General features: G+C 42.7%; 1 pseudogene; it reads right to left on the bottom strand.

The window, feature by feature from the left end:
- Nucleotides 1-19164: 19164 nt before the first annotated feature.
- Nucleotides 19165-20036, bottom strand: LOC136406551 (protein-L-histidine N-pros-methyltransferase pseudogene; annotated as a pseudogene).
- Between the last annotated feature and the right edge of the window lie 7714 nt (nucleotides 20037-27750).

A 27750-nucleotide genomic window follows, 5' to 3' on the forward strand; every position in this document is an offset into this window, starting at 1 on the left:
CGAAAACGGGTATAATTTTGTTAACAAGTGTCACCCAATAAATTCAATAAAAAGGGGGGGGAACAGGTGATAACCTTGAGAAAAACAATTTTGGAGAGAAGGTTGGACTGAAAATTACTAGACTGTATTCCAGAGTGCATGGAGGGATGGCAGTCCGTGAGAATGGACAGCTCTTTTAAGGACTGCCTGGCTGAATGGCGTCGGCATGCACGCCTCACTTTTCTTCCTGTTCAGTTGCAGCTTTCAACCCTCCGTAATGGTTGTGAAGTATTTTTGTAATGTTTAATTTTTTAAATTACATATATGTGGCACTAAATAGTTTTAAAAAGCTGGACCAGGTATTAAATAGTAAATTCACAGAATTGTACAAATAAAAGACCCCATGAAGTTTTTCTAGATATAAAATAGTATATAACTTGATTATCACTTTTTTCATGCTTACAAAGGCCACAGAAGGATTTCTTGCTGGATGAAAATCAACTCTAGAATATTTTACACCACTCAAATATACAAAATAATTGGTCTTATTAAAATTGTATAACAGAAATGTATAGACACAGACAACAGTATGGTGACTACAAGAGGGAAAGAGCTGGGGGAGGTAGGAGAAGGTAAAGGAAGAATAAATGTGATAGAGGACTTGGGTGGTGAACACATGTGCAATGTACAGATGATGTATTTTGAATTGTACATCTGAAACCTATAGAATTTGATTAACCAGTGTCGCTCCAATAAATCCAATTAAAAAGAAAAAATTGTGTAACAGAAATAAAGGGGAAACACACTCATGATATTCTTACTTTATTACCTGCATTTTTGTAAATTGTATAATATGAAGTCCCTGCTGGAAAATCTGGTGTGTTGCACACTGAACTATATTTTCTTTAAAAAGGAAGAATAATAGCCTTAACAGCACCTTGGTTTCCAGTGCAGGGGTCAGCAAATGACTGCCCGCAGGCCAAATTCAGCCCATTGCCTGCTTTTGTAAGTAGTTTTATTGAAACAGAGCCATACCTAGTCATTTACCTATTGTCTATGACAGATATCAGAGACTTAATGGTCCATAGAGCCCAAAATATTGACTATCTGGCTTTTACAGAAAAGCTCTGTCAACTTGATTAGCAGATTGATCCTTTGATGTGTTTTCATAGGCTTTACTCAGTATACTGAAATTTTTATGTAAGATAAAGAACAAATTGCCTTGTGAAATCCCTTGGCTTTCACATTGAGGATTTGATATTTGAGCAGTCCCATATTAGGAACACAACACAAAAATATAATAACTAGCAATCTTGATGGTAACAAAGGAGAGCACCAGTGTAGCATATAAGTTCCTTTTGCAACTCAGCGGATAGTAAAACAAAATTTGCTTAAAACATGATATCAAACCAAATGTTTTCAACACGCTTCAGTTGTGGAATAATCAGGATATTGTAGACCAGGCCTAACCTCACTTTTTCCAGTAGCTGCATATTAGATTATTTTATGGGTATTTAGACTACCTCTAACTTTTGGTATGCAATACTATAATAAATGTCCTTAACCTATATATGTATACATGTAACATTGATACAAATAGCCTTAATGTATATATATATAATATGTCCTTAATATCTGTCATATATAATACATATAATAACCCATTGAATATCTTACATAATAATATATAATAAATGTTCTTAGAATGTGTGTGTGTGCACGCACACGTGTTTATGAAAGTCATGTTTTCCTGTAGGTTCTAGTTCTGGAAGTGAAGCTGTTGAGATAAAAGAATGATACATTTGAAATTTTGAAACAGACTTGTTAAATTGCCCTTCAAAGCAGATGTACCAATTTCATCTACCAACAGTGTATGTGAATGCTTTTTTCCTCCCATTTTCCAACCCTGGTTGCAGTTTTTTAAATAAAATATCTATTGTTATAACTTCAAAAAGTGGTATCTCATTGTTAATTTGCATTTTTCTGAAGATGAGGCAAGGCTGAATAGCTGTAGTAAAAATATAGAATTTGTTGCTCAAATTTTATTTGTTTTATAGGGAAATAACAATTACCTACTGTTGACTATTGCTTACCTATCAGAACCTTCACTTTCCATAACAGGAAGTCTCTGGTTGTCAGTGTATTTGCTCTTCCTTTGCTGAGTAAAGTCATCATTGTCAGCAGCAGCAGCATTAAACGTTCTCTGTCCTTCCATTTCACTAGTTGGGTGCTGGTTTTTTCTTCTTCAACCTATGATGAAAGTTTGATATTTGATATTAAGAATACTTATTAGGCCTTGGCCAGTTGGCTCAGTGGTAGAACTTTGGCTGGCATATGGATGTCCCAGTTTGATTCCTGGCTAGGGCACACAGGAGAAGCAACCATCTGCTTCTCTACCCTTTCCCCTTACCCTTCTCTCTGTCTCTCTCTTCCCCTCCCACAGCCAAGGCTCCATTGGAGCAAGATGGCTCAGGCTGCTGAGGATGGCTCCATGGCCTCACCTCAGGTGCTAGAATGGCTCTGGTTGCAACCCAGCAAAGGCCCCAGATGGGCAGAGCATCACCCCCTGGTGGGCTTGTTGGGTGAAACTCAGTTGGGGCGCATGCAGGAGTCTCTCTCTGCTTCCCCTCCTTTCACTAAAAAAAAATTTTTTTTAAAGAATACTTGTTACTTTACTCATTAAAAAGACTTTTGTGTGTGTGTGTGTGTTTTTTGTTTTGTTTTGTTTTTTTACAGAGGCAGAGATAGACAGGGACAGACAGACAGGAACGGAGAGAGATGAGAAGCATCAATCATCAGTTTCTCGTTGCGACTTCTTAGTTGTTCATTGATTACTTTCTCACATGTGCCTTGACCACGGGCCTTCAGCAGACCGAGTAACCCCCTGCTGGAGTCAGCGACCTTGGGTCCAAGCTGGTGAGCTCTTTGCTCAAGCCAGATAAGCCCACGCTCAAGCTGGCGACCTCGGGGTCTTGAACCTGGGTCCTTCCGCATCCCAGTCCAACGCTCTATCCACTGCGCCACCACCTGGTCAGGCAAGACTTTTGTATTTTCATTAATTTTATCATGTGACTCTTAGTTTAATTGTCATGACTTTATTTTTAATTTTTCTTATTTATTTTTTTTACCAAGAGAGACAGAGAGAGAATGGGAGGGGACAGACAGACAGGAAGAGAGATGAGAAGCATCAATTCTTCATTGCAGCATCTTAGTTGCTCACTGACTGCTTTCTCATATGTGCCATGATGGGTTGGGGTGGGGATTCCAGTCAAGTCAATGAACCCTTGCTCAAGCCAGTGACCTTGGGCTCAAGTCAGTGACCACGGGTTGTATTTACGATGCCACGCTTTCAAGCCAGTGACCCATGCTCAAGCTGGTGAGCCTGCACTCAAGCTGGGTGAGCCCACACTAAAGCCAGCAACTTTGGGGTTTCGAACCTGGGTCCTCTGCATCGCAGGCCAACACTCTATCCACTGTGCCACTGTCTGGTCAAGCTTTCTTTTCTTTTCTTTTTCTTTTTTTTAATTTCCAAAAAAAATATTTTAAATTTCTAAAATATTTTTATGTCCTACAATATGTAGGCACCACTTAATCAAAAATACTGTCCAGATCAAATACTTAAAAATGTGTATGTATAAATGATATTTATAATACACATGTTTAAGAATCATCTAGATGTGAAAAAAATTTTTTCTCTTGACATTTTCTTTATACAACTGAATCATGCCAAGTGAGAGAAGAGTACCCAGTATTAATTTCAGTTACATGAATGTTCAAGGAAGCATCCCCTACAGTCTGAATGTAAGTATAAAAGTCATAGCATTGATGGATAGTCATTAATAACATACAAATTCTCTCAGAATAGCTGTCACAGTGCATCCCATTCCTGGGGGGAAAACAGTATAGACTTATCAGAAACTGTGACAATAGAAAAGTTTGAAGCTCAAATTACACTACTACTAAATTTACTCCCACTCATGACAAAATAAATTTTAAAAGTTAACGTGTAGGTTGAAAAGTATTATTTACTAGAAACAAAAATTCTACTTGTTTAATACACAACACTTTTTAAGAATGCAGTTCATGTCCTCTCCCGCAATCCCACAAGCTTTTTTTTTTTAGATGTATCTATAAGACCGATTTAATTAATTAATACCAATTGAGGCCCTGGTCGCTTGACTTTGTGGATAGAAAATAAGCCCAGTGTATGGACGTCCTGGGCTGGATTCTGGGTCAGCGCACACAGGAGAAGCGACCCTCTGCTTCTCCCCCCTTCCTCACTCTCTTCTCTCCCTCTCCCCTCCCGTCAGGGTGTTTGAGGGAATCTGTCTATCTCCCTCTCACTTAGAAAAGGGGGGGGATCAATAGAGGTCCATGACTGGCATGATTTCCCCCCTTTTTTGAAACTGAAAAAGACTCCTATAGACAGAGGCCACTTTCCCTAAGCAGTAGTGCGACGGGGAGCGAGGGCTGCAGGCAGGTCACAGGCTTTGGGCATAGAGGGAAGGAGGTGACACTGAGTCAGCCCACACCAGGGCAGAACCTGCTGTTCAGGCTCCCTGACCTCACTCGAGGACGGGGCCGGCTGACTTTCGTCGTGAAGAAGAAAGTAAAATCACATCCGAAACCCAAGCTGACTAGACAGAGCCCGGCCATCCTTCGGCCCCGAGGTCTCCGCTCCACTCTCGTCCCCGGTGGAGGCGGATAGAGGCGGGAGAGGGGCGAGGCTGGGGGGCCGGATAGAGGCGGGAGAGGGGCGAGGCCGGGGGGCGGACAGAGGCGGGGGGGGGGGGGGCGGACAGAGGCGGGAGAGGGCGAGGGGGGGGGGCGGACAGAGGCGGGAGAGGGGCGAGGCTGGGGGCGGACAGAGGCGGGAGAGGGGCGAGGCTGGGGGCGGACAGAGGCGGGAGAGGGAGAGGCTGGGGGGCGGACAGAGGCGGGAGAGGGGCGAGGCTGGGGGGCGGACAGAGGCGGGAGAGGGGCGAGGCTGGGGGCGGACAGAGGCGGGAGAGGGGCGAGGCTGGGGGCGGACAGAGGCGGGAGAGGGGCGAGGCGGGGGGGGGGGCGGACAGAGGCGGGAGAGGGGCGAGGCCGGGGGGGGGGGGCGGGGGGGGGCGGACAGAGGCGGGAGAGGGCGAGGCGGGGGGGGGGGGGGCGGACAGAGGCGGGAGAGGGGCGAGGCCGGGGGAGGACAGAGGCGGGAGAGGGGCGAGGCCGGGGGCGGACAGAGGCGGGAGAGGGCGAGGCGGGGGGGGGGGGGGGGGGGGGGGGCGGACAGAGGCGGGAGAGGGCGAGGCGGGGGGGGGGGCGGACCGAGGCGGGAGAGGGCGAGGCGGGGGGGGGGGGCGGACAGAGGCGGGAGAGGGGCGAGGCTGAGGGCGGACAGAGGCGGGAGAGGGGCGAGGCGGGGGGGGGGGGGGGCGGACAGAGGCGGGAGAGGGGCGAGGCTGGGGGCGGACAGAGGCGGGAGAGGGGCGAGGCTGAGGGCGGACAGAGGCGGGAGAGGGGCGAGGCGGGGGGGGGGGGCGGACAGAGGCGGGAGAGGGGCGAGGCCGGGGGCGGACAGAGGCGGGAGAGGGCGAGGCCGGGGGCGGACAGAGGCGGGAGAGGGGCGAGGCTGGGGGGCGGACAGAGGCGGGAGGGGGCGAGGCCGGGGGCGGACAGAGGCGGGAGAGGGGCGAGGCTGGGGGGCGGACAGAGGCGGGAGAGGGGCGAGGCTGGGGGGCGGACAGAGGCGGGAGAGGGGCGAGGCGGGGGGGGGGGCGGACAGAGGCGGGAGAGGGGCGAGGCCGGGGGCGGACAGAGGCGGGAGAGGGCGAGGCCGGGGGCGGACAGAGGCGGGAGAGGGGCGAGGCTGGGGGGCGGACAGAGGCGGGAGGGGGCGAGGCCGGGGGCGGACAGAGGCGGGAGAGGGGCGAGGCTGGGGGGCGGACAGAGGCGGGAGAGGGGCGAGGCTGGGGGGCGGACAGAGGCGGGAGGGGGCGAGGCCGGGCGGGGGGGCGGACAGAGGCGGGAGAGGGGCGAGGCCGGGCGGGGGGGCGGACAGAGGCGGGAGAGGGGCGAGGCCGGGGATCTGGCTGCCGGTCCATTTGCGTTTGGGCGAGCGGCACCGGCCTGGCTCCGCCGCGGGGATGGAGGCAGTGGCGGAGACGCGCTGGCTGCCAGCGCTGCACTTTCCGCGCCCCAGCCGCCGGCACCAAGTCCCTCGGCGTCTCTCACGCTCGATAGAGCGACAGAGCGACGGCCCCTGCTGCACCTGTCACCTGCCGCGAACCCTGCTGCACCTGTCACCTGCCGCGAACCTGCTGCACCTGTCACCTGCCGGGGCCGGCTCTGCACCTGTCACCTGCCGCGAACCTGCTGCACCTGTCACCTGCCGGGGCCGGCTCTGCACCTGTCACCTGCCGCGGCCGGCTCTGCACCTGTCACCTGCCGCGAACCTTGCTGTACTTGTTACCTGCCGCGAACCTGCTGCACCTGTCACCTACCACGGCCGGCTCTGCACGCGCTCGGCGGGGAAGCTCCCTCCACCCGCCCCGGAGCCCCGGCCGCAGCCCTCACGTGAAGCTTCACACGCTGCTCCCTGCTGTGATTTTAATTAATAAAAATATTGTTTCATTTCATCATCACAGGTCATTGAATTGTTGTAAATTCTGCTTCATTTTTGTTTTAATAAAGAGCAGAATTTTCCAAGATTTCAAAAAGGGCTTTCTTAATTTTGTGCTCTTCTTCACATCCACTCTTTGCTACTTAACATGCCCCTACCTTCCCGCTCCCATCTGTCAGACAGAAATAAGACAAAGACACATCATTTGTCCTCTTGTCTTAACCACCTGCAGTTTTCATTACACAGCCAGATTCAGAGGACGTGACATTGCGCCTCAGTGACAGATAGGGAGCCTTCCTCTGTCTGCACTAAGCTGTTCTTTCCCCCGTTTATAGTGCTGTTTATAGTGCTTTTTAAAAGATGTTTGAGGGTATCCAAAAAAGTGATGATATTCATAACATATATGAACGATAATTTACCATAGGAGCAGAGTGAAACTGATTTATTGTTAATGTAAAAGTCTGGATAGGCCCTGGCCGGTTGGCTCAGTGGTAGAGCGTCGGCCTGGCGTGCAGAGGACCCCGGTTCGATTCCCGGCCAGGGCACACAGGAGAAGCGCCCATCTGTTTCTCCACCCCTTCCCCTCTCCTTCCTCTCTGTCTCTCTCTTCCCCTCCCGCAGCGAGGCTCCATTGGAGCAAAGATGGCCCAGGCGCTGGGGATGGCTCCTTGGCCTCTGCCCGAGGCGCTAGAGTGGCTCTGGTCGCGGCAGAGCGACGCCCTGGAGGGGCAGAGCATCGCCGCCTGGTGGGCAGAGCGTTGCCCCCTGGTGGGCGTGTCGGGTGGATCCCGGTCAGGCGCATGCGGGAGTCTGTCTGACTGTCTATCCCCTTTTCCAGCTTCGGAAAAATACAAAAAAATAAATAAATAAAAGTCTGGATAATCAGTAATGCTCCCAAAATTTCACATTCGGTAACTATTAAAATTTTAATGTTAGAGGGTACATAGCAGTAATAATCTACTTTAGCTCCGTACTTACTGATAACGGCAATAAAAACCAAGGTTAAATGACCTGCCCAAGCTCTCCAGCGGTGGAAGAGCTGGAGCAGGATTGCTCACCGCGGACCCACCAACCGACGACGGGACCTGCGGAAGTCCTGGTGCAGCAGGGGGAGGGGGCCTGGGGCGCCAGGGGCCGGGAAGGGGTTAGGGGTGGCCACGACTGCTCACTACCGGATCGAGAGACAGGACCTGCAGACAGCCTGGCGTGGCGGTAGGTGCAGGGTGGGCGCCGGAGCGAGGGTTAGCAGGCTTCTCACCAGTGGACAAACGGATCGGCCTTCCAACCGACGAGGTGCTGAGGCCACTAGCACGGAGGACAGGGAGCAGAGCAAAGGGGAAAGTTGGGCGCGCGCAGGGAGCTGAGAGTGGGAGGGGCGAGGGAACCGGCTACCTACCACCTACCATCCACCATCCGCCAACAACCAACCGAAGGGACCTAGGGAAGACCTTTTTTTGTGTGTGTGTGTGTGTGAATATCTTTTTTTTTTTTCTGGAACATAGCCATCTACATGATGTAGATGACAGGCAGCTGGCCCTGTGGGTCATTTTTCCAGTTTACTTAGAAGAGTGACTTACTCTCAGAGAATTCTCAATAAATGTTTATGATGATTATTAACATCTGCCAAAACAGCAACTAGTTTCTCACACCAGCTGACCCATCCTTCTTCCTTGCCACATATTATTTTTGGCTAATCATTCCACTAAATTATACTAAGCAGAGGAAACTAATTTTAAGATTAGTTTATGCCTGACCAGGCGCTGACACAGTGGATAGAGCGTCGAACTGGGATGCGGTGGACCCAGTTTTGACACCCCAAGGTCTCCAGCTCGAGGACAGACTCATCCAGATTGAGTGCAGGGTCGCTGGCTTGAGCATGAGATCATGGACATGACCCCATGGCTGGCTTGAGCCCGAAGGTTGCTGGCTTAAAGCCCAAGGTCACTGGCTTGAACCAAGGTCGCTGGCTTGAGCAAGGGGTCCCTCTCTCTGTTGCAGCCCTACCCCCACCCTCACCCCCGTCAAGGCACATATGAGAGAGCAATCAATGAATAACTAAAGACTAAGGAACCACAACAAAAAATTGATGCTTCTCATCTCTCTCTTTCCTGTCTGTGCCTGTCCCCTTTTCTGTCTCTCTGTTTCTGTCACACATACACAAAAAAGATTAGTTTACATAAAATATAATTGGGTATACACAGTTATCTCACCATTCTATATATACTATTATTCTCTGTCAACATGAATGGAAAATTAAGAATTCATGAGAAAAGAACAATAGTGGCTTTAAAAAATTCTCAGTTTTCTCCCCAAGTTAAAAATCGACTTATATTTATTTTTTCAGGTAATTTTTTGTGTGTGAATGAAAACAATCACAAGAATAACAAGTACTTGCATAGCATTTACCCTCTACCTGGTAGTTTTCTAAGTATAAGCGAGAGAGGCAGACAGGAAAGGAGAGAGATGAGAAGCATCAAGTCATAGTTGCAGCAGCTTAGTTGTTCATTGCTTGCTTTTTCATATGTGCCTTGACTGGGGGAGCTCTAGCTGAACCAGTGACCCCTTGCTTAAGCCAGCGACCTGTGCTCAAGCCAGTGACCTGTACTCCCATTTTAAAGATGAGGAAGCTGTGGGAAAGAGATGACATGACCTGCTCAAGGACATTCAGCTAATAAGTGGTAGGGCTTGGTTCAGAGCCTAGGCAGCCAGCAGAGTCCGTGCTCACTAGTTGATATGACAAGACAACAGCAGCAGCACAAATACAGCACTGAAAGCTTTGTTACTGTGGATTTTTCTTTGTTAATGTATCTTTACTACTAAATAATGACACCACTCACCATTAGAGAAACACAAATCAAAATCTTAATGAGATGTCACCACACACCAGTTAGGCTAACACCTACTCTTCCCTCCAAAAAACAGGAAATAAAAAATGTTGGCAAGGATAGGGAGAAATTGGAATCTGTGTACCCAGCTGACGGAACGTAAAACTATGCAGCTTCTATAGAAGAGAGCAATGCTGGGATTCAGCCGGTTTGCACCGGTTCAGCAGAACTGATATCTAATCTTTTGTTGAGTTCAGTGAACCTGTTATTATAATGGCACCTGTAATTAGTGTTCCCTCTAAGGTGGGTGCCTGGGCAGCTGCCCCATGTGGAAATCACACATTTACATTCCTTACTCTTTTCTAATGTTCATCTGTGCAATGGCATATTCTAAGCTCCTGTAGTCATGTTCATTCTGTCCATAGGTGAAAAATATTGAGGACACTAATCAAGAAGCAATATGGAAATACATTAAATAACCGTTTTATTGGTTTTTGTCACGTATTAATATTTTTTAATTAACATTTTAAAATTCTTATAATCTAATTTTGTGTTCCTCTTTTATTTTTCTTATTTAAGTATTAAATGCATGAAATAATAAACTATCTTTGGGTATATCTTTTTTTATACTTAAAACAATCATTAGGGCAGAGAACTGGTTGTTAAATTATTTAAATCCCATCACTGAGAGAGAATATTGAGGCTCCTTTAAAAATCAGAAAAGAATTACTATATGATCCAGCAACTTTATTTCTGAATAAATATCCAAAAGAAGAATCTCACAGAGATATCTGAATATCCATTCACTGAAGCATTCTTTTTTTTTATTTTAATTTATTGTGTTTAGATTCTAGTGTCCCCCTAAATGCATCCCCCCTCCCCAATGTTCCCCTCAACATCCCCCTTGACTTCCTCCCTGCAATGCCCTCCCCCGCTTCCCTCCAGGATTTGCTTTTCTGTTCTCTATAACGCTGTGTTATGTGTATATAATTTCACCAATCTCCTTCCCTTCTCTGATCCCATCCTCTCATCCCCTTTCCCTCTGTCTGCTTTCCCTCTGGTCCCTTTGATCCCACCTCTACCTCTATTCCGTTCCTCAGTTCACATTGTTCATTAGATTCCTCAAATGAGTGAGGTCAAATGGTATTTTTCTTTCTCTGCCTGGCTTATTTCACTTAACATAATAGTTTCCAGGTCCATCCATGTTGTCACAAAAGGTAAGATTTCCTTCTTTCTCATGGCCCCATAGTATTCCATTGTATATATGTACCAAAGCTTTTTAAACACTCGTCCACTGACGGACGTTTGGGCTGTTTCCAGATCTTGGCTATTGTAAACAATGCTGCCATAAACATGGGGTCCATTTCTTCATTTGAATCATTGATGTGGTGTTCTTGGGATATATTCCTAAAAGTGGTATAGCTGGGTCAAAAGGCAGTTCCATTTTTAATTTTTTGAGGAATCTCCAAACTGTTTTCCACAGTGGCTGCACCAGTCTGCATTCCCACTAGCAGTGCAGAAGGGTTCCCTTTTCTCCACATCCTCGCCAGCACTTATTATGTGTTGTTTTGTTAATAATCGCCACTCTGACTGGTGTGAGATGATATCTCATTGTGGTTTTAATTTGCATTTCTCTAATGATTAGTGATGTTGAGCATTTTTTCATCTGCCTATTGGCCATCCGTATGTCCTCTTTGGAGAAGTGTCTATTCATTTCTTTTGCCCATTTTTTAAAAATTTATTTATTAAATTTAATGCAGTGACATTGATAAATCAGGGTACATACATTGAGAGAAAATATCTCTAGATTATTTTGACATTTGATTGTGCTGTATACCCCTCCCCCAAAGTTAAATTGTCTTCTGTCACCTTCTATCTGGTTTTCTTTGTGCCCCTCCCCTCCCCCAACCCCTCTCTCCTTCTTCACCCCATCCCCCCTCCCCCCATCCCCCACCCCTGTTGCCATCACATTCTTGTTCATGTCTCTGAGTCTCATTTTTATGTCTCTTCTATGTATGGATTCATATAGTTCTTAGTTTTTTTTTATTTACTTATTTCACTCCGTATAATGTTATCAAGGTCCATCCATGTTATTGTAAATGATCCGATGTCATCATTTCTTATGGCTGAGTAGTATTCCATAGTATATATGTACCAAAGGTTTTTAATCCACTCGTCCTGACGGACACTTGGGCTGTTGCCAGATCTTCGCTATTGTGAACAATGCTGCCACAAACATGGGGGTGCATTTCTCCTTTTGAAGCCGTTCTATGGTGTCCTTGGGGTATATTCCTAAAAGTGGGATAGCTGGGTCAAAAGGCATTTCAATTTTCAGTTTTTTGAGGAATCTCCATACTGTTTTCCACAGTGGCTGCACCAGTCTGCATTCCCACCAGCAGTGCAGGAGGGTTCCCTTTCCTCCACATCCTCGCCAGCACTTATTCTGTGTTGTTTTGTTGATGAGCGCCATTCTGACTGGTGTGAGGTGATATCTCATTGTGGTTTTAATTTGCATTTCTCTAATGATTAGTGATGTTCAGCATTTTTTTCATATGCCTATTGGCCATCTGTATGTCCTCTTTGGAGAAGTGTCTATTCATCTCTTTTGCCCATTTTTGGATTGGATTGTTTGTCTTCCTGGTGTTGAGATTTACAAGTTCTTTATAAATTTTGGTTATTAACCCCTTATCAGACGTATTGTCAAATATGTTCTCCCATTGTGTAGTTTGTATTTTTAGTCTCTTCTTGTTGTCTTTAGCTGTGCAAAAGCTTTTTAGTTTGATATAGTCCCATTTGTTTATCCTGTCTTTTATTTCACGTCCCCGTGGAGATACATCAGCAAATATATTGCTCCGAGAGATGTCCGAGAGCTTGCGGCCTATGTTTTCTTCTAAGATGCTTATGGTTTCACGGCCTACATTTAAGTCTTTTATCCATTTTGAGTTTATTTTTGTGAGTGGTGTAAGCTAGTGATCTAGTTTCATTTTTTTGCAGGTTGCTGTCCAATTTTCCCAACACCATTTATTAAAGTGGCTATCTTTACTCCATTGTATTTCCTTAGCTCCTTTGTCAAATATCAGTTGTCCATAGAACTGTGGGTTTATTTCTGGGTTCTCTGTTCTGTTCCATTGATCTATATGCCTGTTCTTATGCCAGTACCAGGCTGTTTTGAGTACAATGGCCTTGTAGTATAACTTGATATCAGGAAGTGTGATACCTTCCACTTTATTCTTCTCTTTTAAGATTGCTGAGGCTATTTGTGTTCTCTTTTGGTTCCATATAAATTTTTGGAATATGTGGTCTATATCTTTGAAGTATGTCATTGGTATTTTAATTGGTATTGCATTGAATTTATAGATTGCTTTGGGTAATATAGACATTTAAATGATGTTTATTCTTCCTAACGATGAGCATGGTATATGCTTCCACTTGTTTGTATCTTCCTTGATTTCTTTTATCAGCTCTTTGTAATTTTCCGAGTACAAGTCTTTAGTCTCCTTGGTTAAGTTTATTCCTAGGTACTTTATTTTTTTGGTTGTAATTGTGAAGGGGATTGTTTCCTTAATTTCTCTTTCTGACTGTTCATTGTTGGTATATAAAAATGCCTCTGATTTCTGAGTATTGATTTTATATCCTGCCACTTTGCTGAATTCATTTATCAGGTCCAGTAGCTTTTTGACTGAGACTTTAGGGTTTTCTATATACAATATCATATCATCTGCAAATAATGATAGTTTTACTTCTTCTTTTCCCACTTGAATGCCTTTTATTTCTTCTTCTTGTCTGATTGCTGTGGCTAGGACTTCCAGGACCATGTTAAATAAGAGTGGTGAAAGGGGGCACCCCTGCCTTGTTCCTGATCTTAAGGGGATTGCTTTTAATTTTTGCCCATTGAGTATGATGTTGGCTGTGGGTTTCTCATAGATGGCTTTTATCATGTTGAGGTATGTTCCCTGTATTCCCACTTTGCTGAGAGTTTTGATCATGAATGGGTGCTGGATTTTATCAAATGCTTTTTCTGCATCTATTGAAATTATCATATGGTTTTTCTCCTTCTTTTTGTTTATGTGATGAATCACATTAATTGATTTACAAATATTGTACCAGCCTTGCCTCCCCAGAATAAATCCCACTTGATCATGGTGTATGATTTTTTCCATATATTGTTGGATGTGGTTTGCTAATATTTTGTTGAGGATTTTAGCATCTATAATCATCAGAGATATTGGCCTATAATTTTCTTTCTTTGTGTTGTCTTTGCCTGGTTTTGGAATCAGAATTATGCTCGCCTCATAAAAGGAGCTTGGAAGTCTTCCTTCCTCTTGAATTTTTTGAAATAGTTTGAGAAGGATAGGAATTAGTTCTTCTTTGAATATTTGGTAGAATTCTGTTGTGAAGCCATCGGGCCCCGGACTTTTCTTTGTTGGGAGTTTTTTGATAACTGTTTCGATCTCATTTGTTGTAATCGGTCTGTTTAGGTTTTCTGATTCTTCCAGATTGATTTTTGGAAGATTGTATGTTTCCAGGAATTTGTCCATTTCATCTAGGTTGTCTAGTTTTTTGGCATACAGTTCTTCATAGTATTTTCTTACAATATTTTGTATTTCTGTTGTGTCAGTTGTTATTTGTCCTCTCTCATTTCTAATTTTATTTATTTGAGTCCTCTCTCTCTTTTTCTTGGTGAGTCTAGTTAAAGGTTCATCAATCTTGTTTACCTTTTCAAAGAACCAGCTCCTAGTTTCATTGATCCTCTGTATTGTTTCTTTAGCCTCTATGTCATTTATTTCTGCTCTGATCTTTATTATTTCCTTCCTTCTACTACATTTGGGCTTTACTTGCTGTTCTTTTTCTAATTCTTTTAGATGCAGGGTTAAGTTGTTTATTTGAGCTTTTTCTAGCTTCTGAAAGTGTGCCTGTAGTGCTATGAACTTCCCTCTCAGTACTGCTTTCGCTGTGTCCCATAAATTTTGAGTTGTTGTATGCTCATTGTCATTCGTTTCTAGGAATTTTTTTATTTCTTCTTTGATCTCATTCTTAATCCATTCATTATTTAACAATCTGCTATTTAGTTTCCATGTGTTTGAGAATTTTTGAGCTTTTCTGTTGTGATTCATTTCTAGTTTCATGCCGTTGTGATTGGAGAAAGTGCTTGATATGATTTCAGTCTTCTTAAATTTGTTGAGAGCACTTTTGTGCCCTAACATGTGGTCTATCCTAGAGAATGTACCATGAGCACTTGAAAAGAATGTATATTCTGCTGCTTTAGGGTGAAAGGTTCTGAAGATAGCTATTAAATCGAGTTGATCTAGTGTTTCCAATAAGTCTGCTGTTTCTTTGTTAATTTTCTTTCTTGAGAATCTATCTAGTGATGTTAGTGGGGTATTGAAATTCCCTACTATTATAGTATTGCTGTTGATTTCGCCCTTTAAATCCATCAAAGTCTGCTTTATATATTTGGGTGCTCCTGTATTAGGTGCATAGATATTTATAATAGTTATATCTTCCTGTTGGATTACTCCCTTTATCATTATGTAGTGGCCTTCTTTATCTCTTACTATATCCTTTGTTTTAAAGTCCAATTTGTCTAAGTATTGCTACCCCCGCTTTTTTTTTCATTTCCATTTGCATGAAATGTTTTTTTCCATCCTTTTACCTTCAATCTATGTGTCTTTTGTTCTAAGGTGTGTCTCTTGTAGACAACATATGTATGGGTCCTGTTTTCTTATCCATGCAGCTACCCTATGTCTTTTGATTGGATCATTTAAGCCATTTACATTTAAGGTTATTATTGATATGTAGTTGTTTATTGCCATTTTCTTCTTTAAAGGTGTATTCCTTTTTTGCTATATTCTTTTCCCACTTTGATCTGTTTACAACAGGCCCCTTAACATTTCCTGCAGCATTGGTTTAGTTGTATTGAATTCCTTGAGTTGTTTTTTTGTCTGGGAAGCTTTTTATTTCTCCTTCGATTTTAAACGATAGCCTTGCTGGATAAAGTAGTCTTGGTTGTAGGTTCTTGTTCTGCATTACTTTGAATATTTCTTGCCATTCCCTTCTGGCCTCAAGTGTTTCTGTTGAGAAGTCGGATGTCATCCTTATCGGGGCTCCTTTGTAGGTGATAACTTTTTTTTCTCTTGCAGCTTTTAATATTTTCTTTTTATCGCTTAGCTTTGGTATTTTAATTATGATGTGTCTTGGTGTAGGTTTCTTTGGGTTTCTCTTTAATGGAGTCCTCTGTGCTTCTTCGACTTGTGAGAGTTTCTCTTGCATTAATTTAGGGAAGTTTTCAGCTATGATATGATTGAACAAAGTCTCTATCCTTTGTTCTTTTTCTTCTTCTTCAGGAACCCCTATAATGCAGATGTTATTTCTCTTCATGTTGTCACAGAGCTAAGAGTTTCCTCTGACTTTTTGAGTCTCTTTTCTCTTTCTTCTCTGCTTTCATGCCTTCATTCCAGTTGTCCTCTAACTCACTGATTCGATCCTCTGCTCTATCTATCCTGTTTTGTTTTGTTTTTTTTTACATTTTTAAATTTTTTTTTTATTTTAGAGAGGAGGGGGGAAGAGAGAGAGAGAGAGAGAGGGAGAGAGAGAGAGAGAGAGAAGGGGGAGGAGCAGGAAGCATCAACTCCCATATGTGCCTTGACCAGGCAAGCCAGGGTTTTGAACCGGCAACCTCAGTGTTTCCAGGTTGACGCTTTATCCACTGCGCCACCACAGGTTAGGCTATCTATCCTGTTTTTAATTCCTTCCATTGTGGTCTTTATTTCTGATATTGTATTTGTCATCTCCAACTGGTTCTTTTTTATACTTGCTATTTCTTTATTTAGGTGTTCATAATGACCATCCATTGTTGTTCTAAGATTACTAAGCATCCTTACAATCATTATTTTGAACTCTGCATCAGGAAGTTTGATTATTTCCATATCACTCAGTTCATCTCCTGAAGGTGTCTCTTGTGGTTTCATTTGGATTGCACTTTTTTGTCTTCTCATTGTGTTTGGGTGTTTTATTTGTAGAGTTGGTTGAGTCTAGGCTTGGTGTTGTCTGCCTCCAGTTTTCAGTTGTGTTATTTCTAGGTCTTCTTGGGTTGGTATCAGCTGTTATCTGTAATCCACTTTCAGATTTGGGCAGCTTTGAAGTATTGATTTGTTTGTTTTCTTAACAGGTGATAGACTTGTTTACTGATCTCAGCAGGGGGCTTCCTTGAAACTGTATCCAGGAATGCGATGGGTGTAACCTGAGAGTCTGAAGGCCTCTTTAGCCAGCTAATCTCACTGGGGGCAGGGTGTTTTCTCAGCTTCAGTAGGGGGAGGTGTATCTCAGATCTCCATGGAGACCTGAGTTACTGCCCCTCCTCCCCACTTCTTGTTTTCAGCTGTGTCTTGTTGCGTTGATTGGAGCTGGATAGATGTCCAGAGATCTCTGATCCAGAAGCACTTCAGCTCTGTTTTGTGAAAGGTTCAGTCCCTCCCCCAGCTATGGCTGCCTCCAGCATGGATGAGTCAGCTTTTTTAGTTCATTTCCTGCATTCATTAGCCCCTCACAGTCTGTCCCTCTCCCTGTCCTTTCCACTTGGGAGATAAGCTGGTCTTTTCAACACACCTCGCTCCCTGGTCGCCAGGCAAGTGGCTGTGAGCAGTAGTTTCTGCTCTTTTCCCTGTGTGAGATCCCCTCTGGGCTCTCAGCCTCACCCCCCCCCCCCGTTCCTGTAAGCAGAGGAGATTCAGGCGCTCCCTACCAGGATTGTTGTGGCTTCTTCTTTGCTCCTTGGTTTTTGAGAGCTGTTCTTGCAGTTCAGAGTTGGTTTTTCATGATGATTTTTCCTAAATTGATTTGTATTCCAGTTTGGTGGTGAGAGCTGGGCGTCTGTGCGTCCGCCTACTCCGCTGCCATCTTTTTCCTCTCCACTGAAACATTCTTCACAATAGCCAAAAAAGGAAGAAATCTAAATGTCCATTAAGAGATGAATGTATAAAAAAACTGCAGCATTTACATATAATGGAATATTATTCAGCCTTCAAAAAAGGGGAAAATCCTGTTACATGCTACCACATGAATAAACCTTGAGGACATAATCTACTGAAATAAACCAATGACAAAAAAACAGATGCTCTAGCCTGACCAGTGGATAAAGCATTGAACTGGGATGCAGAAGACCAGGTTAGAAACCCTGAGGCCGCGAGCTTGAGAGCGGGTTCATCTGGCTTGAGCAGGGGCTCACCAGCTTGAGCGCAGGGTCACTGACTTGAGCAAGGGGTCACTCGGTCTGCTGTAGCTCCCATACCCCCGGTCAAGGCACATATGAGAAAGCAATCAATGAACAACTACGGTGCCACAACAAAGACTTGACGCTTTTCATCTCTCTCTCTTTCTGTCTGTCTGTCCCTATCTGCCCCTCTCTTTGTCTCTCTGTGTCTCTGTTGCAAAAATAATAATAATAAAACAGATGCTCTATGATCCCACTTACATGAGGTATAAGAAATCAAACTCAAACAGCAAGTACAATAGAACGGTGGTTGTCAAAGTGTGAGGGGAGTAAGAACAGAGAACTGTGTAATGGGTAGATAGTTTCAGTTTTACCAAGAGGGTTTTTTTAAATCGTGAAAATATATTTAATTTTTATGAAATGATTTTCCTGCATCTATTGAGGTAATCACAATTTTTAATTTTTAGTGTGTCAACATGATAAATTAGTTTGATTTTTTAACGTGGAATAAATCCTAATTTTTGATATTAACATTACTAGATCATGATATAGTAACCATTTTGTAGTTTGTTGGATTCAATACACCAAAACTTGTCCATAAAATTTTATGTTTATGTTCATGAAAGATATCAGTGTTTTTCAAATTTTTCTTGTACTATCTTTGGTTTTGTGTTCAGCATACTCCTGGACTTACATAATGAGTTGACAAACACCCCCTTTTAACTCTTCTGGAAGTGTTTGCACAGAATTGATATGATAACTTCCTTAAATACTTGGTAAAATTCACCAAGAAAGAGATCTGGGCTTGGAGCTTTATTGTGTGGGGAAAGGTTTTAAATTACAATTTTTTTAATCTCCAGAAAAGTTCATTGGCATAATTAAAAATATTTTCTTCAGTAAAGACAGAAGACTGTCAAAACATAAAAGAGTATCATGGCCTCCATACTGTATCCCAGTATGTGCAACTGAATGGAAACTTTTATTGCCAGTCTTCATTTTACTAAAAACAATCCACAAATATTGGTTCCATGTGAAGTCATGACTATTGCTTAACTGGGAAGGAGTCCCTGCTTCAATTAAGTGTAAAAATATCTTCCATAACGGATGTGAGACCTGCCTGCGTTACTGAGTAAGAGTTTATATCTTCAAAAGCTGGGGTTTTGCCTGACCTGTGGTGGTGCAGTGGATAAAAGCGTCAACCTGGAATACTGAGGTCGCCGGTTCAAAACCCTGGGCTTGCCCAGTCAAGGCACATATGGGAGTTGAAGCTTCCTGCTCCTCCCCTCCTTCTCTCTCTCTCTCTCTCTCTCTCCCCCCCTCTAAAATGAAAAAAAAAAAAGCTGGGGTTTGGGTTTTGTTTTTTTTTTAAAACATTCGTATTACACACTATAAAGAAATAAATAGTATTTTGTCTTTTTAAAGTCTTATATGCTATTAAGAATGACAGTCCCCAAAGATACTGCCTTCACAAAGTCGAGAATGCAGACCCTCTTCTGGAAGGTACACTCTTGAGATACACTCTGGAGAGGCCAGCCTCCACGGGTTTATGCTGGTTTGAGAACAAAGACGGTGTCATCAAGAATGTAGTAGTAGTCATTACACAAGTCACCTCCACACAGTTATGGCAGTCTGGTGACAGCTGCGATAACAAAACTAGCTTTTGAAAACTTCAGGCAGACTACTCCCTTGTTCTTCCCAAGTCTGCCCGATTTTCAAATTTTCTTGTAATTTCTCCACTGTTTTCCACATCAGGATGAAAGAGTGAGACCAGGGCAAAGATGACCCTGCCCCTAGTGGCTCCAAGATACTTCTGATCTTTGAGAAAAATCGGGGGCTGATGACAGTGGCTCAGCAAATTCAAGCAGCTGATGACATAAAGATGGAAACCTCTGTTTTGCCATTTGTTTATACCAACAACTCTGTGTTTCTTTGTCTAAAGTTGCCAGATCATAGTTGCTGACAGTCGATGGCATAAATTTCTTCAAAATAAAAGCTCGTGATTTTTGTGACTTCTGTCTCCAGAGTCCAAATCAGGAAGTCTATGGATTTTGCAGTCTGGATTAATGTTAAGCAATCTCTGAAACTGATCTGGTGAAAACAAACATTGAGCCTCTTTCCGGCAACTCACTGATAGATGTTCTAAACATAAACAGGCTAAAAACAGATGACACAAAAGAGCGATAATTGGGTGGATAGCCAGCCCGATTTCTCAGTGTTGCTGTTTAAGATCTGTGTCCCTTGATCCAAGTAACTGAACAAACACAGAACACAGCCTGGAGTGACTTAGAGAAATTTCTCTGTTGCACACAGACCACTGGTGCTTCTTCCTACAGCCCGAACCACTGTCATGTTCACATACAGGGAGCAAGTGAGCGGGCCACAGCATACACATCCTCCTGGCCAGACACAGGGACATCAGGCCTAGCTAGGTACAGCCAGGTGGCCAGTAATCTCACTCTTGCTGAGGTCCCTGGCTCTAATCCCTGACGCTGCTCAGCCTCCAGCCATCTGTCCAACAGACTATCCAGCCCTCTCAGGGCCAAGGTGAGTGGGGCTAAGTCATAATTTCAACGTCTTTAACAGACATAGAGTTAACAAGGTTATCTATTGAATATTTCTACTTGACTAAACTTAGGTATTTTGTGTGTTTCAAAGAATTTGTCCTTTTAGTCTACACTGTAGAATTCACTGCCATAAAGTTTTCATTGTATTATCCTTGTTTACTGTCTTTAGGCTCTGTAGTGATGGCCCTTCTCTCATTCAGATGTCATAATGTGTCTTCATTTTGCCCCTGACCACACCTGCTAGAGATCTATTTATTTCAGTCATCTCCCCAAAGGAGCAGCAATTATTTCATTAATTTTCTCTTTAATTCCACCATCTTCTGTCTTTATTAGCTCCTTTCTTTTCCATACTTTGCATATAATTTGCAGTTTCCAATTGTAAGGTGGAAGGTTAGATCCTTTCTTTGAGATCTTTCCTTCATTGTAATAGAGGTATTCAATGTTACGTTTATTTCTCAGCACTGCTCCATATGCATCCCACAAATCTTAATGTCGTTTTAAATTTTGTGAAACTAATTTCAAAATACTTCCTAATTATTTTTGGATTTTAAATATTTAATCCAGCCTGACCAGAAGGTGGAGCAGTGGATAGAGCATCAGACTGGGACTCAGAGACCCAGGTTCAAAACCGAGGTCGCCAGCTTGAGCACAGGCTCATCTGGCTTGAGCGTGGGCTCACCAGCTTGAGTGTGGGGTTGCTGGCTTGAGCAAGAAGTCACTCCCTCTACTGTAGCCACCCCCTCCCTAGTCATGGCACATATGAGAAAGCAATCAATGAACAACTAAGGAGACAGAGGAGCCACAAAAACTTGATGCTTCTCATCTCTCTCCCTTCCTGTCTGTCCCTATGTGTACCTCTGTCTTGGTCACATACACACACAAATAATCTATACATTATTTAGAAATGTTTACTTTCCAAACATTTTGGAATTTTCATAATATATTTCTGTAATTGAGTTTTAATCTACTTCCATTGTAGTGGTCACAAAACGTTTGTAGGATTTGAATTATTTTAAATCCACTGAAATTTGTTTTGTGGTCTGATACAATCACTCCTAAGAAATGTTTCTTGTGCTGTTTTAAAAGCATGTTTTCTGCCTTGGTTTGGTGTACTGGTTTATAACTTGGGTTAAGTTTGTTGAAAGTTGTTCTAGTGTACATTATTCTTACTGATTCACTTGTTCAACCCATTAGCGAGAGATGAATGTTGGCCATCTACATGATGTTGGCCTACAGTCATACATTTCTCCTTGCAGTCAGTCAATTTTCTTGCTTCATGCATTCTGAAGCTCTGATATTAGCTGCATCACATTTGGAGTTTATGTCCTCATGAGTAATTGACCCCTTTATTATAAAATGACCTTCTTTTATTCCTGTTAATATTCTTAGATCTGTAACTCACTTTGTCTGGTCACTCCGTATTTCTTGTGATTAGTGTTAATTCCATTTTTTATATTTTTACTTTAAAACTACTTGTGTCTTTGTTAGTGTTAACTCTGAGGGTGGTGTGCTGGGCAAGTGGACTGTACTGCCTGGTAGGAAGTGGACACCAAACGATCAGGGACGGCGGCATCAGGCCAGCGATTCATTCTCAGATGGTTCCGGGAAGAGTTCTATGTATACTAAAATGTGGAACTTTGCTCTAATTTTTAAGGTTGTTTCCAAAAAATAAATTAGAAAATCAGTAAGTCAATAGAAAAGGGAAAAAAGCCTTATACAAACTTTATTTCTCCACAAGATCTATGAATCAGTGTTTACAATGATTGATACATGATAAGTCTGATGGCACTGTAACAATTTGTCAATGTTGTCGGCTTTTTGGTGGAGGTGACATGTAAATTGGTACTTGAAGGACAAAACAGGAGTACACCAGAAAGAGAAATGAAGCAGATGCCCAGACTGGAGGTGAGGGGAACACCGGTGCTATTAGAAGTCCAGTTTGGTGAGATGCTAGCAAAGGGGCAGAGGAGGGGCAGTAGCAGAGAGAAGGTATTGTAGAATTATTTGGCAAGAACTACATGGATTTCAGTGGATTTACTCCATGTAAATGAATTTGGAGTTTTTCCTGAGGGTCAGGGGTAAACCAATAAAAGTCAATGAGTGGAGATTTAAATGTCATCCCTCTGGTGAAAGTTACAAGAACTGTAACTGCCATGCTAAGTGTGACTGGATGAGTCTGGTTATTAGGCCTGTGTCACTAGCAAGAACATGGGAGGCGGATGGAGCCCGGTTTTCTGACCAGAGCTCCGTGTGTAGGTCAACAGTCCGCAGGCGTGGTGGGGGAAGGAGACAACCAGGAATGAAGAAATACATGGACTTCTGAGATTTTTTAAAAGGGAATGTGCTTAATAAATATAAAATAAGTATCAATATATTCTTCCTTATATTAATGCTTTCACATTTTCTATTTGCTAGGTATGAGAAAATATTTAATGCAAGTATCTACTGTCCAAACATAGAAATGAATACCATTTACTATTTAGTTTATTTCAAAACTCAATGCTATCTATATTTAATTAATAAATTTTGGCAACATGTCTTCTTTTGATCCTCTAGTCAAAATGTTATTTGCAGTATTTAAGTTAAACAAGAGACATTACTATAGGAATGATATATAGCTTATGAAATGTCATTTAAATAATACCTTCAGGGACTACATCTAACTTGGGGATTGCATAAATAGAAAACCACATAAAATAAAATCAGTTTCTATTATTTTAATTTTAGATAATAGAGAACATAGATATTTAATGCTATTTATTTTTTTAATTTAATTATTTTTGAGAGAGAGGAAGGGGGAAGGAGAAAGCGAGCGAGCACACAACAGGAATATCCATCTGTTCCTGTATGTGCCCTGACCGGGGATTGAACCAGCAACCTCTGTACTTCCAGACACTTTAACCAACTGAGCTATCCAGCAAGGACTTATAACTTATATGTGACCCTATTTAGATTAATCTGATGAAAAGTACAATTAGTATTGGCCTATCAAATTTAACTTCACAAAACTGATGATTGATCCTATTGGCTCAAGGAAGTTTAAAAAAGTTAAATCATATTTCACACTAAATGCACTACTTTGCAATTAGTATATTAGAAAAATGAACCTTTATAAAAGTTTAATTCATTTTAATAGTTTTCCTTAAAATGAGCTTCTATTATTATACTTCTAAAAAATTAAATTCTTAAGGTATGTTTCATGCTATTAATTTTCCAACTACAATAACAAAAGTGGTACTGTCATAAGGTCATTTGAAAATTGGCAAAAAAAGCAAGTTATTCTAAAATTTATAAAATATACCCAAATTTTATGTTTATTCACAAAAGTGAAGACAAAAAAACCTGAAATGATTACCAGGGGTAAGGGTGGGGTGAGAGAAGTAAAGAAGGACAAATAAAGATATGGTGACAGACTTTGGGTGATGGGCACACAACACACAGGGCAATCAAGAGTTCCAGTGCTATAGAGACATTCACCTGAAACCTATGTACTCTTATTGATCCATGTCACATTAAATTTTTTTAAATAAGGTAGTTTTCTAGAATATCCCATTAAACTTACCCTCAAATTTTATCTTGTAGCATCAACATGGTAATGAAGATATCACTAAAAAAAAGTTTACTAGGAAAAAAAGGTCTCTAAACTTCAATGATGCACAATTCTCAAATTTCCTTAAGGTAAATATTAATATTTTAAAAAACATATAATACAAATGGCAGAATGAAAGCCAGTTTTAAAAATAAGAGCATTATAAAAATAAAATTATAATAAATAATAAAGATACAAAAAGAAATCTTCACATAAAAATACTGTTCCTGTCTGTCCCTTATCCTCTCTCTCACTACAAAAGAAAACTATATCAATATTAAATATGAATAAATACACTCCAACTGAAATAGAAAGAGAATGCCAGACTGGATTTTTTTTTGTATTTTTCTGAAGTTGGAAACAGGAAGGCAGTCAGACAGACTCCCGCATGCGCCCGACCGGGATCCTCCCGGCATGCCCACCAGGGGGCGATGCTCTGCCCATCCGGGGCGTTGCTCTGTTGCAACCAGAGCCATTCTAGCACCTGAAACAGAGGCCACAGAGCCATCCTCAGTGCCCAGGCCAATTTTTCTCCAGTGGAGCCTCGGCTGAGGGACGGGAAGAGAGAGACAGAGAGGAAGGAGAGGGGGAGGGGTGGAGAAGCAGATGGGTGCTTCTCCTGTGTGCCCTGGCCGGGAATTGAACCCGGGTCTCCCACACGCCAGGCCGACACTCTACCTCTGAGCCAACCAGCCAGGGCCCAGACTGGATTTTTAAAAAACACGATCCAGCTGATAAAGCAGTTGTAGTCATAATATATGATTTCTTAGAGCACATAATAAGACAACTCCCAAAAAGGGAGAAGGTCCAATATTTGAATAGATATTTCCCCCCAAAAGAGCACAAATTACAAAGATTATAGAAGAGGATGCTCAATGTCACCTGCTAGGAAAATGTAAATTAAATCCACTATTTCACAACCACTATAATGCCTTTATAAGAAACACACACTATGAGAAGTACTGTACAAGATGTGGAAACACTGGAACCCACAAACACTGGTGGTTGGAATATTGAATACTTTGAAAACAGTTCTTCAGATTCATAAAACTTATCACAACTCAAATGTTAATCCTAGACATCTACCTAAGAGAAATAAAACACAAATCCACACAAAGACATGTACACACACAAAAGAGGGTGGAAGGGAGGAGAGAAAAAGGGAGGCAGCAATAAAAAATAAGGAAAATGAACACAATTGGTACATTTGTGTCAAGGGTATATGTAGAAGGATCCAAGATGGCAAAGGAGTAGAAGGAAGCTATACCTACCTCCTCCCGGAACCATACTGGAACTACAACTATGTTATGGAACAATCATCCTGAATAACCAACTAAAGACTAGCTGGAGAAGTCTTATATGAATGATTTACAGAAGTCACATCAGACTGGTAGAAAGGGTGGAGATGCAAAGAGTTGGCCCCACTCCGACAGGTAGTGGTTGAGTTTCTGAAGAAATATCTCAGCTGTGGGGAATTCTCCCTTAGAAAGTGGGGTTTAGTCCCCCAGCTGGGCTCCCCAGCCTAGGACATGAGAGCCAGGATGAGGCACCCACATAACAATCTGGCTGTGAGAAGCAGCAGGGTCTCTGTGTGCCAGGAAGAGGCGGGACCCCACTAGAGACACAGGTACCCTCTTAAAGGGCCAGTGCACAAAATTTCTTTGGCAGCCACTCACCCTGGCCTCTGGTGATAGGAGTGTGGGGTGAACTTGTGTCGTGTGAACCGAGTCTGGGATTTGTAGTTCAGGGGAAGAAGCTGAAGAAACTGACTCCAGGACCCCAGCGCTGTGAAATTTCCCCATACCACAGACACCTTTGATTTTTAGGTGGAGAATCAGCCTGGGAGAAAGCAATAGCCCCACCATCTGAAGTACCACCCACCCACCCCGTGGAGCTTGGCCCTGCTGAGGAGTACAGCCAGAGGTTCTTTCCATGACTGAGACTAACAGGCAGCCAGCAGGTGGAGGCAGGCAGAGGCAGATCTCATCAGGGTGCCGTGGGACTTCTGCTAACCCATTCCTGTGACCGGTGGTAGTAAAAACAAGCCTTGGTGTGCAGGTAGGTCTTTACTGTGCACACCCAGACCCAGCAGAGGCAACCACTTGTATGAAACCGCGCGCGCGCGCACGCACGCGCACACGCACACACGCACACACACACACACACACACACACAAACACCAAATAGCAACAGCAATCTTAAGAACAAATTTGGAGGAATCATGCTACCTGATATCAAAATTACTACAAAACCATAGTAATCAAAACAGCATGGCACTGAGGGGAAAAAGACATATATATCAATGGAATAGAATGCCCAGAAATAAACCCACACTTTCATAGTCAATTAGTATCTGACAAATGAAGCAAAAACATACAATTGGGTAAAGATAGTCTATAAATGGTGTTGAGAATATTATACAGATATGCTCAAAATAAAACCAGAATGCCTTCTTAAACCATACACAGGAATAAACTCAAAATAGATTAAAGACTTAAATGTGAGACTCAAAACAATACAATACCCTAGAAGAAAACATAGACAGTAAAATCTCAGGCCTTTCTTGTAGCAATATTTTTTTCTGATACATCTCCCTGGGCAAGGAGAACAAAAGAAAAAATAAACAAGTGAAACAACATCACACTAAAATGTTTATGCACAGCAAAGGAAACTATCAAGAAAATGAAGACAACCCACTGAATTGTAGAACACAATTGCCAATGATAAGTGGTTAACATCAAAAATATACAAAGAACTTAAAAAACTTAACAAAAATCAAACAATCCAATTAAAAAATAGGCAAAGTACCTGAATAGACACTTCTCCAAAGAGAACATACATATGACAAATAGACTTTTGAAAAGATGCTCAACATCACTAACCCTTAGAGAAATGCAAATTAAAGCCACAATGAGATATCCCCTCAGACTTGTCAGAATGGCACTCATCAATAAATCAATAAACAAATGTTGGCAAGGATGTGGGGAAAAGGGAACCCTCATGCACTATGGTGGGAACGCATATTGACCCAGCCACTGTGGAAAGCAATATGGGGTCACCTCAAAAATTAAAAATGGAACTGCCTTATGACCCACTGATTCCACTTCTGGAAATTTATCTAAAGAAAACCAAAGTGTTAATTCAAAAGAACATATTCACCCCTATGCTCACTGCAGTGTTATTTGTTATTTACAATAACCAAGATTTGGAAGGAGCCCAAGTATCCATCAGTAGATGAGTGAATAAAAAAGTTGTGGTACATTTATACAATGAAATACTGCTTGGCCATAAAAAAGAAGAAAATCTTACCTTTTGCAACAGCATGAATGAACCTGGAGAGTATTATGTTAAGTGAAATAAGCAAGTCAGAGAAAGACAAGTACCATATGATCTCACTCATATGGGGTTACTAATGAACAAAAACAGGCCCTGGCTGGTTGGCTGTGGTAGAGCGTCGGCCCAGCATGTGGAAGTCCCAGTTTCGATTCCCGGCCAGGGCACACAGGAGAAGCGCCCTTCTGCTTCTCCACCCTTCCCCCTCTTTTTTCCTCTCTCTTCCCCTCCTGCAGCCAAGGCTCCACTGGAGCAAAGTTGGCCGCTGAGGATGGCTCCATGGCCTCCGTCTCAGGCACTAGAATGCCTCTGATTGCAGTGGAGCAACGCCCCAGAGGGGCTGAGCATCGCCCCCTGGTGGGCATGCCGGATGGATCCCACTTAGGCACAGGTGGAGTCTGTCTGCCTTCCTCCCCCCTTCTTGCTTCGGAAAAATACAAAAAATAACAATAAAAACAAAATGAATTAACAAGCAAAATAGTGACAGAGTCAGAGAGGGCAGGCTGACAGATGGGGCAGGAGCATAATAGGGGTAGAGGAATTGAGCAAAAAAGAAAAAAAAGAAAGAAATCTCATGAACTCAGACAACAGTGTGGTGATTACCAGGAGGAGGGGAAATGGAGGGAGGTGAAGGAGGGTATAGC

Source organism: Saccopteryx leptura, chromosome 5, assembly GCF_036850995.1.
Source record: "Saccopteryx leptura isolate mSacLep1 chromosome 5, mSacLep1_pri_phased_curated, whole genome shotgun sequence".
NCBI lineage: Eukaryota > Metazoa > Chordata > Mammalia > Chiroptera > Emballonuridae > Saccopteryx > Saccopteryx leptura.